The 16,624-nt window shown below is 36.4% G+C and overlaps 1 pseudogene; it reads left to right on the top strand.

The window, feature by feature from the left end:
• The first annotated feature begins 1,031 nt into the window (after window positions 1-1,031).
• On the top strand, window positions 1,032-5,283 carry LOC104874057 (annotated as a pseudogene).
• The last annotated feature ends 11,341 nt before the right edge of the window (window positions 5,284-16,624 follow it).

Below are 16,624 nucleotides of genomic sequence, written 5' to 3'. Positions count from 1 at the left end.
GTACCAGGGATCGAACTCAGGACCTTGAGCTTGCAAGGCAAACAGTGGAACCACTGAACTAAATCCCCAGCCCTATCTACAGTATTTCTTACAGTAAGGTTCAATTGCCAGCATATAGTAACATCAAAAAAATGCTCAAGTCCAAACCAGACTGCTTGTGTGTATCCCTTGCTTAACTCATTAGCCTCTTCTCTCACTATTCTTTTGACTTGAGAAATACCAAATTGCTCTTGGTTTCTTGAACATAGTGCAATTTCATTCTTTCATGATCTTATTCCTACTGTTCTCTACCTGGAGGCCCTTTCCCCATACTCTTTTTGTTTGTTTGTTTGTTTGTTTTGGTACTGGGGATTGAACTCAGGCCCTTGTGCTTGCATGGCAGCCAGCAGAACCACTGAGCTAAATCCCCAGCCCTTTCCCGTACTCTTTTGATGAAATTACTATTTCTTTAATATCCAGCTCCAACACCATTTGATCCATTGAATTTTTGCTGACCTCCTTGGCTTTAATCAGTGCCTCTTCTTTGCCACCTCTAAATTAAGTGCATCATGCTATTGTTACAGTTAACACCTTTAGCCAATGTTTAATAAGGTTTATGATATCTTAAACTTGGCTTACAGAGTTTTCCATCCCCCCAGCAATGTGTGAAGAATTCAAGCCACATCTCCTAGCAGCAGATACAAAAGGACTACAGATAATAACTGTATCCTCACAGATAATTCATTCTTCTCTCCAGAAAATTATCAGAGACCAGGAGTGATAAACAATGTTATGAGTATGTTATCACATGACAGGAAATTTGATCTCCACACGTGAATCAGTCAGGATCTTCAACATTAGTTCTGTCACATAACCATACATTTAACTAGTCTGCAAGTTCCCAGTTAGCTCCAGAATATACTGTCGTTACACTGTGAAGTCAAAATTCCCATCCCTACCCAGCAGATAGACATTATAGCTGGGAGTAGCATTACAATGATCATTGGCCATCACTACAGAGAAAACAGATTTCCACTAGGAGCATAGAAATCATGACTGGAGCCATGTCTAGAATAGAAGAGATCTTAGTACAGGTGGGAAATGGTACTCATCTCAACACTAGCAAGTCTCAAAAGGACATTGTGTTACAGGTTCATTTAGGCTGTTTTGACTAAATTGATGAGGAATATTTAGAAAAACTATGCAAAGTAGCTAGATAAATTGTCATATTTCTTTAAAAGCTTTTTAAAACATAAGGCTACACAGACTTGTGGTTAGAGTCTTATTACATTAATAATCTTTCACCTCAGAATTGTAGGAAGAAGAAAGAAAGGATTTTATGTGAAAGAAAGTAACACAATCCCTAATCATTTTAAACAAGAGGATTGTATAGATTGATTGAATAAATATTTCAGTTGTCTTTTTGTAACACATGAAATTTTAAGTAAATCTCATTTTGAGGTGTATAATAGAAAACATCAAGTTGAAATCTGAAACATCTGTCTGTATTTTGTTAACAAATTAGAAAATACAACTTTTCAATGAAGTTTCTTCAAGAAAATGTATTGATTAAATTTGGGGATGATTATATATAAATTCTATGTTATGTTCTTCTGAACTTCGGCTACACAAAAGTATATCTCTTTTTCAAGAAGAACAAAAATATCATTGATAGAGAAGATAGGAAAATGTTTTACTGAAAATATTTTGGTGGGGGAATAAAAGATTCATGAAATCTTTCTTTATGTGCTGCCTCTATCACTCAACCTTTGGAAATTTTTTTTTTTTTTTTTTTTTTTTTAGATTGAACTCAGATCCTTGCACTTGCAAGGCAGGCCACACCAACACTAAGCTAAATCCCCGGAAAACCTTTGGAAATTCTAACATTATTCAAAATGCCCAGGACAAGTATACAGAACACATTTTATCGAGGAAATTGTACAAGTTAGTTTTTGTTTGAGCATTTAAATGAAATTAATATTAACATTTTGCTTTTAAATTTTTAAGATCTTACAAACTTTAACAAAACATTTATTTATTAAGATACTGTTGGAGGCCAGGGATTTAGCTCAGTAGTTCCACCGCCTGTCTTTGCAAGCACAAGGTCCCAAGTTGGATCCCTGGCACCAAAAAAAAATCTTGGCAGAATTGTTTATAAAAATGTATTCCTTGAAAATCTTGGATTCTTTTTAATACTGACCACAGTATTTGTACTGTTACTTTTTAATATATTAAAAACATTTTTTAAAAAAAGGAAAGGCAGGCTCATTCTCAAGGTAATTTTTTAAAGGACAGAGTTAATGCTTGACCTGCAGACATTGTGAAAACTATCTGATCTAATTTAATGAAATAGCTTTACCTGATTGAAATGTCTTAATTTTAGCTTGTGTTTTGCAGTGTTGGGCAACAAACCCAAGGCTTCATATATGCCAGGCAGACACTCTATTATTGAGCTACATTGCCAGCTGAAAGTGGTTTTAAATTTAATATCATATATAGACAGTGTAATAAAAAACAAAACAGGGACTGGGATTTAGCTCAGTAATTCCACCACCTGTTTCACAAGCACAAGGACCCAAGTTCAATGCTGGGTACCAAAAAAACAAAAACAAAAACAGTAGGATCATACAAATGCACATTTCAGTATGAACTACCTAGGTCATATCACTGTATGCCTAGATAATGAGCCCCATAGGTTTGTTAGAAAATGGATATGGTTGGGCCAGGGATTTAGCTCAGTGATTCCGCCACCTTCCTCACAAACATAAGGACCAGAATTTGATCCCCAGTACCAAAAAAAAAAAAAAAAAAAAAGGATATGGTAAAGTGTACCCTCAATAATCACTTTTACATAAGAACTGCAATAGAAATAGCACATTTTGCTAAAACCTTTCTAAAATTCAGAATTTCCTTCACCACATTACAGAGATTTCCCATAATATTTTAAATTTTCTTTAAAGAACAGATTATCTCTGCCTGTTTACAATTTTGAGCAGTGACATTTTGTTCTTTTTATTGAATTATAAAGAACTAATTTACTAGATATGTTGATTAAATTGTATGAACGACAAAACTTCTTCTGGTTTTGATTTATGAATGCTTATGTGAAATCATCAATGGGGGAACCCACACCTACCTCATACACAGATACACATGCTTGTAAAAATATTTAAAAATATGAGAGAGCTGGGGATTTAGCTCAGTGGTTCTACTGCCTGCCTTGCAAGCACAAAGAGACCTGAGTTCAATCCCCGGTACCAAAAAAAAAAAAAAAAATGAGCTGAAAAAAATTCATTTTAAGGGATTGGGGTGCACAGCTCAGGGTAAAGCACTTAGCATGCATGAAGTCCTAACATAGGTCCCTAGTACCACAAATTAATTCATTAATTAATTATGATGTTTGTATTTAAAATATAAAAAATGTAAGTACATACAACAAATATTTTTTAGTGATTGAAAGAAGATTCTCTCCATGACAGCTGGAGATAAACTAGAAAGTAAAATGAAACTATTTCTAATAGCAATTTTTAAAATAACAGGTTGCTTATTGAGAAATGTGTTAATATCAAGATGAAGACTTTAAAAAAACTTCGCTGAGAGACATAATAGGAAGAAAGACACCTATATTTATATGTAGGAAGGCAAGTTTCCAAAAAAGTCAGATTTTTCCAAATTAATATTAATGTTAGTTATAATAATAGTGAGGTATTATTTTATTATTTGTTATTAAATTGTTTTAAAATTTTTTATTTACCTTTTTTTGTTGTTTTTTGGTACTAGGGATCCAACTCTAGACCTTGCACTTGCGAGGCAGGCAGTGGACCCACTGAGTTAAATCCCCAGCCCTATCCATTATTTTAAAGTTGGCAATAAAGGGATAGGGTGTAGCCTAGAGGGAGAGCACTTGCTGGCATGTGTGAAGCCCTGGGTTCGATCTCCAGAGCCACAAATATAAAAACAAGCAACGATAGCTACCACATTATGGAATATAAATAATAATATCCATATATATTATGTATATTCATAATAATAATATAGTTCCATGGGACAACATAATCTACAAAGCAGATTGATAGAGTGGGAAAAATAGGAATATCTGAATTCAAATTCTGATTCATCACCTTTGAACTTAGTTTCTCCTCTGCCTGCTCCCACCCATGAGCCTTTATTTATATACTGTTGCCTTATTCTGATTTCTACTGCTAATAGCATAATATTAAAGACTGAGCAAGTTATTCTTTTAAAAGTTTATTTTGGTCCACAGATCTGTTCCATGATCACCAGGCTGCATCTGTGAAGACCTTGCAGACACAGCCCCACAGCAGTGCAGGGAAACACTTTTCGAGAGGGCTTTTCGAGTCCGCTTTTCCACTAGAATAAAAATATACAATTATGATCTTTAAAATAAAAAAGATAATATTGCAAATTACTACAAATGGGAAGAATAAACATTCTTAGGAAAACTCAGTGGGAATTTGGAAAAAAATTTTAAATGAAGAATCAGCAAAAGTGAAAAGTTAGAAGGGCATAAAATCACCAAAAGCATAAGTGAAAAATAAAGTTGGGGTAAGCTGGCTCCGGTTGCTCAGACAGGCTCCTTCCTGGACGGGTCAGGTGGGCGTGCCTGGCTCTCCTGTGGGAGGACCCTTCCCCCCATAGTCTCACCCTACTTGCATCTGTGAAGAAAGCACTTGGAAGCTCAGTTAATCCAACAAAAACCATAACCAGTATCCTTTAGAAGAATGTTACCCTTTCTTCATATCAAATCCGAAATCTGAAAGCAGCAGGGGAGACCTGGAATGGACCTGTGATCGGGGCTTTCCATGTTATTTTAATCCACGTTTCAAGTAGAGGACAGACCTTTATGATTTTGATACTGTGTTGCCATTGTCCCGTCCTTTTAACGCACATGTACAAGATGCCATTAAGTCTGATGATGCCTTTCCTCCACAGTTTAGGAGGAAATTGAGAGTGGTTCATGCCTATTTGAAGAACTTTGCTTCTGACCAGTCTCACACGAGAGACTCCAGTGGGAACTGCCAGGAGCCTCGCCAACCTTATCCCTGCTTCACAACTGGAGACTGCAAAGTGAACCTAAATGACTTCATTAGTGTGGATCCTGAAGTCGGATGGGGAGCTGTCTACACACTACCTGCCTTTGCATATCAGTTTAGCAGTAAAAACTACCGATCTGGACATCCGGATGTAGAACTGTGGAGAACTCTGGGACACAGACAAGCCATCCTGTCCTGTAGGACAACAAACATGGTAGCGTTGGCTTGGAGTTACGTTTTTCTCTTTTAATTCAGTGGAGTGGAAACATGGATGAAAACAAATACAAATGACCTGAATAAAACCTTTTTGGGGGCTGGGGTAGAATGTATGCTTCCATCCCAGCACCACAAATAAAAGAAGACTTTTCCTTTTGGTGTGTCAAGTGGAAACTTGCCATGATATATATAATAGCTACCATCTGGCTCCTAGATTAAGATGTGATGGCTGGTGCCAGTCCTTGCTATGTGCAGACGGAGGTATCTCTAATGCTTATTTCCTGTCTCTCTAGCCACTCTCTAAGCCCCTTGTGGACAGGTTGTGGCTCATGTTCATGTGAACCTCTGGTGTGCCTGTAAAAGATGCCCAAACCTCTAGAGACAGCACTGCTGCATGGCAAGGGATTATATTGTGAGGTGAGTCAGCAATAAGTGTTAGTCTTTTTGGACTACAATGTTGTTAATGATTGCATTTCTGGCTGAGTGATATTTGGCATACTTATAAGTGATTTTTTAAAAAATAGATTTAAAATTAATTGTCTTGAAGGTTTTGCGTCATTCTTCATGATCCAAAATACCTAAAAGTGTCTCAGTCATATATGAGAACTGTCTGTATGCTTTTAAAAAATGTGCTTTAAAACATTTTGTCATGTCTGCCTTCTCAGAAATTTGGCTTTAATCATACAATTCCAATAAAAGATATTTGACATTAAACTGGCAAAAATGAAATAAAGCTGGATTTTAAAAAACTTTAAAGGTTTTCCAAAATTCTGTTTAAAAATTATTAAAAACAAGAATATTTCCAAAATACAGCTTTATCCTTTATTTATTGAATGTAGGGAACAGGGAAAGGGGATCTTACTAGAACCTCTGCAGTAAGTCCTACTCTCCTATGACCACAACCGCACAAGGCAGAGTAATTTATTATACAAGAAAAGTAGAAAAATATGAGACTTTGAGAAGAGGCTGAGCTCTGGGCCTAATCAGTGTGGCTCTGGATGGAAAAGACTCAAACCTGCCACACCTTTATTTAGTACAACAGGAGAAGCAAAAGTAACAAAAGACTCGGTACATCTGGAGAAACAGATGATTGGGGAGTAGGGGCAGAAATCCTAGAACAATAAGGAACTATGCACAGGAAGATTTTGCTCCTCCCAGGACTTCCTCAGCTGATGTAATCTTGTCCTGGAGCATCACAGCATCACCTGACCATCAAGGTCTTAGCTGTGACTGGAGGCCAAAATGAAGCTATGTCTCAAAATGCCATACCTGGCTTGTAGGTGGGAGAATTAGGCCTAATCAAATGATTTTTCCCCAAAATTATATAGAAATGCTCCCAACAACTGAGCATCAACCACGCTGTAGGTACTATTCTGTGTTCTCAGGATACATAAGTGAACAACAGACAACAGAGTATGTCTGTATTTGAAAGGCTGACAATAATCAAATATGCAGTGATTAATACTACCAAGAAAAAGAAAGCACTGTACTGGCTTAGAGACATATAGGCCCAAATCAATACACTAGAACTCAGAGACTCAAAATAATGCTAGACATTAACTTTCAAAAAAGTAGAAACAGATTATTGAGATCTCTTTTAATAAAATATTTTAACTTTATTTTTTATTAGTACATATGTGTAATACAGATTGATCACATTCATTCTAGGGAATTTGTACCTGTACATAAGATGTCTTCAATCTTTTTTTCTCATTTTCCTCCACTCCCATCAACCCTTCTTCTCATCCCCATTTATAAAATCTTTGCTTCCATTTTTTCCTTCCAATCTCTTTTTTTCCTTTTCAATTCTTTTTCTACCTACTCCCTTATTTCCCTTCCCATTTGAAGAGGATCTTCCTATTTTCCAGTATACATCCTCCATTTTACTCCATATTTACCCTTTGGGGTTTCTCACACGAGAGAAACAATGCAATATTTAAATTTGTATGACTGATTTATTTCAATTAAATTATGGTCTCCAGGTGCATCCATTTACCTAAATATGTGCCTTTTATGGGACAGTAGTACTTTACTGTGTAAAACAAACCACATCTTCTTTATCCATTGATGGGCCTTTGGGCTGTTTCCAAGATTTAGCTATTACAAACTGTGCTGCTAAAAACTTCAGTGGGCATATGTCATTCTGGCATGCTTTTAATTCTTTTGGGAAGATACTAAGACAGGAAATAGCTGTGTGAAATGGAACCTCTAGTCTTGGATTTTTGAGATTCTTTTTTTTTTCTCTCCTGCTACTGAGTATTGAACTCAGGACCTTGCACTTGCAAAGGCAGGCACAGTGCCTCTGAGACAAATCCCTGGCCCTCTAGTCTTAATTTTTTGGGAATCTCCACACTGATTTCAACAGTGGTTGCACCAGTCTACACTCCCACCAACAGTGGAGAAGTGTTTCTTTATCCCCTTAGCCCCATCAGTGTTTGTTATTGATAATAGCCATTCTTCCTGGGTTGAGACAGAATCTCAGAGTTGTTTTAATTTGCATTTCTTGAATGACCAGTGATGTCAAAGATTTTTTTCATACATTTATTTGCCATTTGTATTTCTTCATCTGAGAAATGTCTATTCATTTCAGATGCCCATTTTTGGACTGAGTTTTAAATGTGGGGGTCTGTTTTTTGGATTTTGTTGTTGTTGTTATTGTTTTTTGTGGGTTTTTTGTTGTTGTTGTTGTTCTTTATGTATTTAAGATGTTACTCCTTACACTGAGCATCTGGTAAAAATTTTTTCCCATTCTGTGGATTGTCTCTTCTCACCCTTGGTGGCTTCTTTTTCTGTGCAAAAGCTTTTCATTTTGATGTGTTCTCAGTTGATGTTTCTTTGTAAGATTTGCTATGTGACCAGGTTGTATTCATAAAATTTTTGCCTACACCTGTGTTTTCTAGAGTTTTACTATTCTATTTTCCAGAAGATTTAGTGTTTCTGTTTCTATATTTAGATCTTTTACCTATTTCCATTTTAGTTTAGTGCATGGTAAGATATATATGTTATGGGTCTAGGTTCAATTTTTGACATGTGGAAAGCCAATTTTCCAAGCATCATATATTAGACACTTTCTTCCAGTCCAGTTGCTTGGCCCCTTTGTCAAAGATAAGCTGGAAGAATATGTGTTCTGCATTTCTAATCTGTTCCATTGATCCTCCATTGTATTTTTTGGGGGGGCAGTATTGACTTTATCATTGTAGCTTTGTAGCATAACTTCAAATCAGAGATTTTGATGCCCCTTGCCTTGATAGCCCTTTGCTATTCTAGATCTTTTCTGGTTCCATGTGAATTTTAGGACTGTTTTCCCTAGTTCTGTGAGGTATACTGTTGACATTTTCACTGGGATTGCAATAATCTGCATAATAGTTTTGGGAATATTTTACTATATTGGTTCTGCCTATCCATGAAAAAAGGTTATCTTTCCATTTTCTGGTATCATCCTTGGTCTCCTTTTTCAGGGTATTATTGTTTTCTTTGTAGCCATCTTTCACTTCCTTTGTTAGATTGATTCCTAAGTACTTTGCATTTCTTCATATTATGATGAAAAGTGTATTTGCACTAAGTTCTCTCTCAGAGAGTTTCTTATTCACATACAGAAATGTTGTTGATTTTTTAGTGTTGACATTGTATCCTGCTACACTGCTAAATTTAGTTATTATATCTAGGAATGTTTTAGTGGAGTTTTGGGGTTGTTCTGTGTAGAGAATCACATCATCAGCAAATAATACTTTCACTTCTTTCTTTCCGATCCATAGTTCTTTTATTTCTTTCTCTTGTCTAATCGCTCTGTCTAATGTTTTCAAAACTATACTGAACAGTAGTAGAGATAGTTGGCATCCTTGTCTTGTTCCTATTTAGATTGAAAGCTTTCAGTTTTTGACCATTTAGTATAATACTGGTTGTTGGTTTTGTCACAGATGGCTTTTATTAGATTGATATAAGTAGACTTTCAATCATTTCAATTCTTTCTTTTTTTTTTTTTTTTTTTTTTTTTTTCAGAGTGAGGCAGGCAGAACTACTGAGCTAAATCCCTGGCCCAATTCCAATTTTCTATAGAGGATTTATGATGAATGGGTGTTGGAGTTTGTCATATGTTTCTCTGCATTGAATCAGATGATTGTGTACTTTGTCCTTGGTTCTGTTAATGTGGTATATTACATTTATTGATTTGCATATGTTGAACCATCCCTGAATATGTAGGATAACTCCTACTCGGTCATGCTGTATAATCTTCTTGATGATTTGCTGCATTACTTGCCAGTATCTCATTGAGGAATTTTGCATCTACATTCATTATGGATATTGACCTGTAGTTTTCTTTTCTGGTTGGATTCTTCTCTGGTATTTGGATCATGGTAATGCTTGCTTCCAGGAAGAAGTCTAAGAGTACTACTGCCCTTCCAATTTCATTAAAGTGTTTCAGAAGTTATGCCATTAGCTCTTCTTTAAACTTCTTGTAGAATTTGGCAGTGAATCTGTTTGAGGAAAATTGGTGTTAGATCTTTCTAAAGAAATTGGTATTAGATATTTCTGGTTTTTTCTTGGTTGGTAGCTTTTTAATTACTTCTTCAATTTCATTAATTGATATTGGGTTATTTAGAATTTTTATATCTTCTTGATTCAGCTTTGGCAATTCTTATGTATCTAGCAATCTGCCCATTTCTTCTGAGTTTTCTATCTTATTGGAGTTCAGGTTCTTGAAGTAGTGTGGCAGAAGGAACTGGTAAGTGACACACAGAGACACAGAAGTTGGTAAAACAAAAACATTTACTTGGCTAGCAAAGAGTTGGCCTGCAACAAGGGCTGTGCCATATGACTGACCCCAAGCTGCATTACAATCCACCTTTTATAGGAGTTTTACAGTCATGACCTCATTTTAGGTAGTTTGATAAGACATTCCAGTTCTCTCGGTTCCCATCACAAATGTATAATCATAGTCATAAGACAGTCCAATTTTAACTCAGATGTTGTATCTTCTTTGTGCTTAGGATGTATCTTTAGGATCTGCCTAGTTAGCTAATCTAGCCTACAAGAGTGGGGGTCAGGGTTAGGAAAGTAGGACTGGTGACATTACTTTCATCTTAACTCTTTTATATTCATATGATTTACAGAGAGCTTAGGGTTTAGGGTCTAATAGTACTTTGTTTGTAAGGTATGGTGATTTTTATCTTAGTTTGAATATCTGGGGATGCAGCTAAGCACCTCTGACATCTGTTAATCTTACAGCATTTTAAACTGTGGCTACCTGCCTTTAAGCTTTGATGAAACCTCTGGTATCGTCCTGAGAAACAAGCAAAGCAAAGCAAATTACAGGGGTGAAATACAGTGCTTATTCTATGTTTCCTTAACATTTTGTAAGTTTCAGACTATTTACATTTGGTATGGCTCTAATATTCCTTTGTTGAATTTTTTTTTTTTTTTGTCTAGTCGATTAGTCTATTTCTTACTGGGGTATTGAGGTCCTCAATTACAATTCTATTAATGCTTATGTGATTTTTTTGGGGGGGTACCAGGGATTGAACTCAGTCCTTGCGCTTGTGGGCAGCTGGTGGAACCACTGAGCTACATCCCTGGCCCTTCTGATTTTGATATCCATTAGTGTTTGTTTTATATACTTGGCTCAGCTGGTATTTGGTGCATATATCTTTATGATTATTATCTCTTCCTCTTGGATTGTTCCCTTAGCAAGCATGTAGTGACCTTCTTTGTCTCTTTTCACCAGTCTTGGCTTGAAATTCGCTTTGTCTGCAAATAGAATAGCTACCCCTGCTACCCTTGAGGGACCCTGTCACATGGAGTATTGTTTTCCAGCCTTTGACTTTCAGTCTGTGAATTTCTTTTTTAGTTATATGTGTTTCTTGTATGCAGCATATTGTTGGATCTTGTTTCTTGATCCATTCTGCCAATCTGTTTCTTTTAATTGGTGAATTGAGACCATTTACATTGATGGTTGTAACTGATATGTATTGACTTATCCGTGTTATATCATATTTTTGCTGTTGGTTCTCTTTCTTTCCCTTCTATTTAATTGCTTGCCTTGCCTGGTGGATTCATTCTATTGTTTTGCACAGAACTGTTGTCTTCATTGTCTTTGTCTGGAATAACCTTCAGAAGTTTTGGGAGTGCTAGTGTGGTGGTCATGAATTTCTTCAGGTGTCCTTTATCAGGGAAGTATTGTATTTCTCCATCAATTTGAAAGATAATTTTGTGGGGTACATCATTCTGGGTTAGAGGTTGTCTTCTTTTAGGGCTTGAAATACTTTACTGCAAGCTCTCCTTGACTTAAGCATTTATGTTGAGAAGTCTGCTGTGATTCTGATGTGTTTTCCTTTATAGGTGCTTTGTTTCTTTTCTCTAACAGCTTTTAACATTTTGTTCTTTTGTTGGATTTCTGGAATCTTGACTATTATATGTATTATATCACCTGGTATAGTTGTTTTCTGATCATGGCTAATTGAAGTTCTACTTGCCTCACTCATCTTTATGTCAAATTCTTTTTCTAAGCTTGGAATATTTTCTAGCAACATTTTTTTTTTCTTGAGACAAAGTCTTACTATGTAATCCTGGCTGGCCTTGAAAGCACTGTGATCCTACCCCTCCTGAGTGCTGGGATTATAGGCTGCTCTACCATGCCCAGCTTCTGCCATTATTTATGCAAACAGGTTTTTTTTATGTCCTTTGTACTATATTCTGATTTTGTATTGATAATGACTGATTTTATTTATTTTTATTTGCATTATTTATCAGCTGTTGGGTATTTGTCGTTCCTGGCTATTTGAAGTCTGTCATTTGATGACTGCTAACCCCAAACCTGTCCTCCAGATTTGATGTTCTATCTTCACATTGGATGATTCTGCTGTATTTACTTTCAAGATAATTTTTCATCTCCTGGATATCTATTTGATTCTATTTTTATGGAAACCAGTTCTTTCCTATGCTGGGCATTCATGGTTTCCATCAATTTCCTAAGCTCCTCTATTTTTTTAAAACTTTATCTACTTTAAATTCATTAATTGTCCTTCATTGTGGGCATCACCTCTTTAGTTTTCTTTGTCATTTTTCTGATTTTTTTCCTAGGGACTCATCTGCTTTTTTACTTCCACTGCTACCATTTCAGAGAGTTTAGCTGGTGGCTCTTGATTTCTTCCACCTCAATGTCCCATGAATTTCTCTTGGGCAAGCATTGTAGGTAGCTTTATTACTAATATCAAGACCCCTTTAGGCAATGACAACTTTTTAAGGATATCTTTTTGACATAGCTGAGTTTTCCCTTTTGAGTCTGTCCCAAGATCCTGGCTCTTCAATTTATTAGGGACAAGAAGTTGCTGCCTATTTGGCCTAGCACCCATTTTTTTTTTTATATTGGACTATGGTATTTTCTATACTTCCCAGACAATCTCAGTATTAGCATTACAAAGAAAAACAACTGATCACAACAACTATGTCACCTTGACTATAGTTGCACAATCAGTAATAACAATAGCATCAAGCACAGTCTGGAAAATGACACACTGTGATTTCCATTAATTTTCCATCCTTAAACATAGGTATGAGATTTATAGCCATATAACAAATTCTAAAACATATCAGAAAATTATATATGGCAAATATCTCTGGAATAGAGTGATTTTTTTTTCTCAGTGGAAAAAAAACAAAAGGGGAAAATAGGGAAATAGAAGTGAAAGAAGTTAGAATTTAGAAAAAAGTTAGTCTGGTGGACAAAGGATGAATACCTAGGCTCCAGGAAATTGATGAAGTAAAGAAAGAAGAAAGTAAAGAAAGAAGAAGAAAAAAGGAACTGAACAACAACAACAACAACAAAAAATCCTAAAAACAATATTCACATTCATGATAAAGAACAAAAGCAAGAAAAAAAAAAAGCAAAGAAAAAAGAGATTTTTCTGTGACTTCAAATGTGTATTTATCTTCTGGGGTCTACAGTTTTGTGTTACTGTTCAATTTAGTGCATGTCTCTGTTGTTAGTCATAAACAAAGGAGACAGAGCGTTTCCATGTTGGATGAATCCAGTAAGCCTGCAGTAAGATTAGGGCATGTCACTGGATAATTTCAGAAAGCCTGCAGTAGGATTAAGCCAGGGTGCTGGATAATCCTAGCAAGGAATCCTGTAGTGGGAATAAGTGGGGTGCTGATTATGGTGCCTTCAACTACACAGAAGTTCAGGCTGATCCTAGCCTCTGGTTGTTGAGTTAAGGCATGAGTTGTTTAGCCTACAATACTCTGGTGTCTCTTGCCAGCCTGACCTTGGCTCCTTGACTCTGGATGTCTCCCTCAACTGTCTCTCACCCAGTCATTGTGGGATTTCAATACTGGGATCCCTGTGATCAAAGCAACCCATGGCTGTTTTGAGTCCTGGTTAAGTTGGCCCTTCTCTAAAATGGCATCTGCCCAAGTACCCTCTCTAGGGAACATGGCAATTTCTTAGACTGGAGTCATTCAGAAGCCATTATAGTGCACAGTACCCACTGCTTCATTCCATTGGTGCATTTCTCCCAGGAGGCCTCTGGAATCAGTCACCCTCATATGTCACTGTAGATTTGATCCTCCCCTCTCATGTTGGGAGCTGGGAGCTGAGAGCTGGAGAGAAAGTGCAGTTTGCCCCCTCATTTTTCTGCACTGTGGTCTGTCTCTTCACTTTATCTTTGGGCTCAAATCGGGGATCCATTTCCCTCCTTCTTTTCTTCCTTATGTTGTTATTTTCCAGTGTCTGGACTCTGAATCCTAGAGAGTTTGATTTGTTGCTATTTTCCATTCTGCTATTTTCCTGAGGCTCACATCATTTATTTATTTTAAGAGAATATAATAAATCTGACATCAAAATCAGATCAAGAATAAATATTAAAAATAAATCTAAGAAAGCACTCACTTAAAAACACAGGGAAAGGGCCAGGGATTTGGCTCAATGGTTCTGCTGCCTGACTTGCAAGTGCAAGGACCTGACAAAAAAATATACAAGGAAATTTTTTTTTTTTTTTTTGGTTTTTTGAGACAGGGTCTCACTATGTAGTGAGACTGACCTGGAACTCCCTATGTAGCTCAGGCTGGTCTTGAACTCACAGCGATCCTCCTGCCTCAGCCTCCTGAGTGGTGGGATTACAGGTGTGCGCCACCATGCCCAGCCTGAAATAATTTTGAATAAAGCAATAGAAAAAATTTCCACTTATGTCTAAAAGCGGAGCATGGCAAGCTAAGATTCATTTATACAGGTGTGCCACCATGCCCAGCCTGAAATAATTTTGAATAAAGCAATAGAAAAAATTTCCACTTATGTCTAAAAGCGGAGCATGGCAAGCTAAGATTCATTTCAACAATACAAAATAACACAGTCATTGAGAACCAATCATGTATGTATATTAATAGAAAATAGATTAATAGCTGAAGAAAATAAATAGTAAAAAACCCATCTAGGTAAATATTGAAAATATATTTAATATAAATTTGGTATCCACCTTAGTTTCAAATTAAAATTGCAGCATCTTCAATTATCATGATAACAACTACCTGAAATCAATAGCCAATGTTATATTTATTTATTTTTGGTACTGGGGATTGAACTTGGGACCTTGCACTTGCAAAGCAAGTGGTGAAACCACTAAATTTCCAGCCCACTGATGTTATTTTTAACAATAAAATGGTACATCTGAAGCCAGTTCTTGATATTTTTATTCTTTTTAAGTTCTTTATCAAAATAATAACTGCTATGACTTATAATATGGTGTGACTTAAATAATGTTTCTGAGGTTGGCCAGGAACCTACATGGCAAGAAAGGTTGAACAATGAGTGAAGTAGCCAGAGTATAATAAAATATTATCTGCCATTGTTATGGTTTGAATATGTCCCTCCAAATTCATGTTGATATTTAATCCCCAAAGCAAATGTATGAAGATCTGAGGCCTTTGGAAAATGATTAAATCATGAGAGTTCTATCCTTGTGAATGCATTGATTCCTTATAAAAGGGCTGCAGGGAACTATCTGGAGCCCTTTAGCCTTTCCATCCTTTTTGCTGTGTGACACAACATTCAAGATGCCATATTGGAAGCAGAGACAAGGGCCTTCAACAGACTCAGCCTGCCAGTGCCTTGATCTTGGATGTACAGCCTCCAAAGCCAAATTTCTATCACTTATAAATTAGCCAGTCTCAGGTATTGTTAAATTAACACTAATGGACTAAGCTACACACAAGAACACACGTGCACATGAGCACACACATACACACACAAGCCATCTTTTTTCTTAGAAACATATAACATGTAGGTGTAAGAAACATTTTATTTTCCTCTGACCTTTACTACAAGAAACCCAAAAACATAAGTACAAGGATAAGTGGCACAGAACAGCATTCGTGTGGGAAGCTCTGAAGTGTGGTAGTGATACATCCTTGCTGCAGAGCAAGCACCCGCATGAATACACAAGACAGTAAAGCAGAGAAGCACACTGGGAGTAGGACTTTATGAATCTGGGTGTTAAACTGCATGTATTGGTGTATATCTGAGGGCAGAATCAATAGGCCCATGGGATGTGACATGGGTCAGCATAAATGTCTGTTCACAATGTCTATTTAGGAAATAGAAGATACCACTCCATAAGAAAAAAAATCCTCAAAAGACTGAGCTGAAATCCTTAAGACCATGTTCATATGGTACCCATAACTATGATGTGTTGATTACTCATATTTCTTTTACGTTGTCTTTAGGTCTTTTGTGATTTGGGAATATCTTGTCCCTGCTTGCCTTGTCTATCAGCATTAACTCCTGCAACAACGATCTTCCCCAACTCTCAGGATTCTGTTATGACAAATTCACATCTTCTCGTTTCTTTTTTTCTTCTGCTGTTTTCTATCCTGAAGCTTTTCAAGTTCAGTCTTCAGCTTATTTAAAATTACAGATAATTTTAAAAATGCAAAAACCTTCAGTTTCTTTTATGTAAAGTGAAAAGTACTCATAACAAGTTAAAGGCATAATAAAAATCACTTATGCTTTACCATGCATCAGGCAGTACTGTAAGAAATTTACATGTCAAATTCCATCTAAATTTCCCACAACCCTATGAGCTAGATATTGTTATTATCTCCACTTTCAGATGAGGAAATTGCAGCACAGAGACAGTAAATGCATTTCACTGGTTCACACAGCTGAGGTATGCAGGTTGAGGGTGGTAATGCACATGCTGTTCTCATATTTATTCCCAATAACTTTGCCATGGTGCCTCAAGAACATTAGCCAAAATAGGTAAAAGACACATTCTATCTTTTACCCGTGCCAATCATTTGTTTGCTTATATTTTTATCATACTCTTTGGAATAAATGCTATCAAAAACTGCTGTTCTGGGAATGCTAAAAACACTTAAACACACTA

This window comes from Fukomys damarensis, unplaced genomic scaffold (genome assembly GCF_012274545.1).
Source record: "Fukomys damarensis isolate Sample0158 unplaced genomic scaffold, DMR_v1.0_HiC HiC_scaffold_32, whole genome shotgun sequence".
NCBI classification, from domain to species: Eukaryota; Metazoa; Chordata; class Mammalia; order Rodentia; family Bathyergidae; genus Fukomys; species Fukomys damarensis.
Note: the sequence above shows the minus strand (reverse complement) of the source record. Positions and strands in the feature narration are given on the sequence as shown.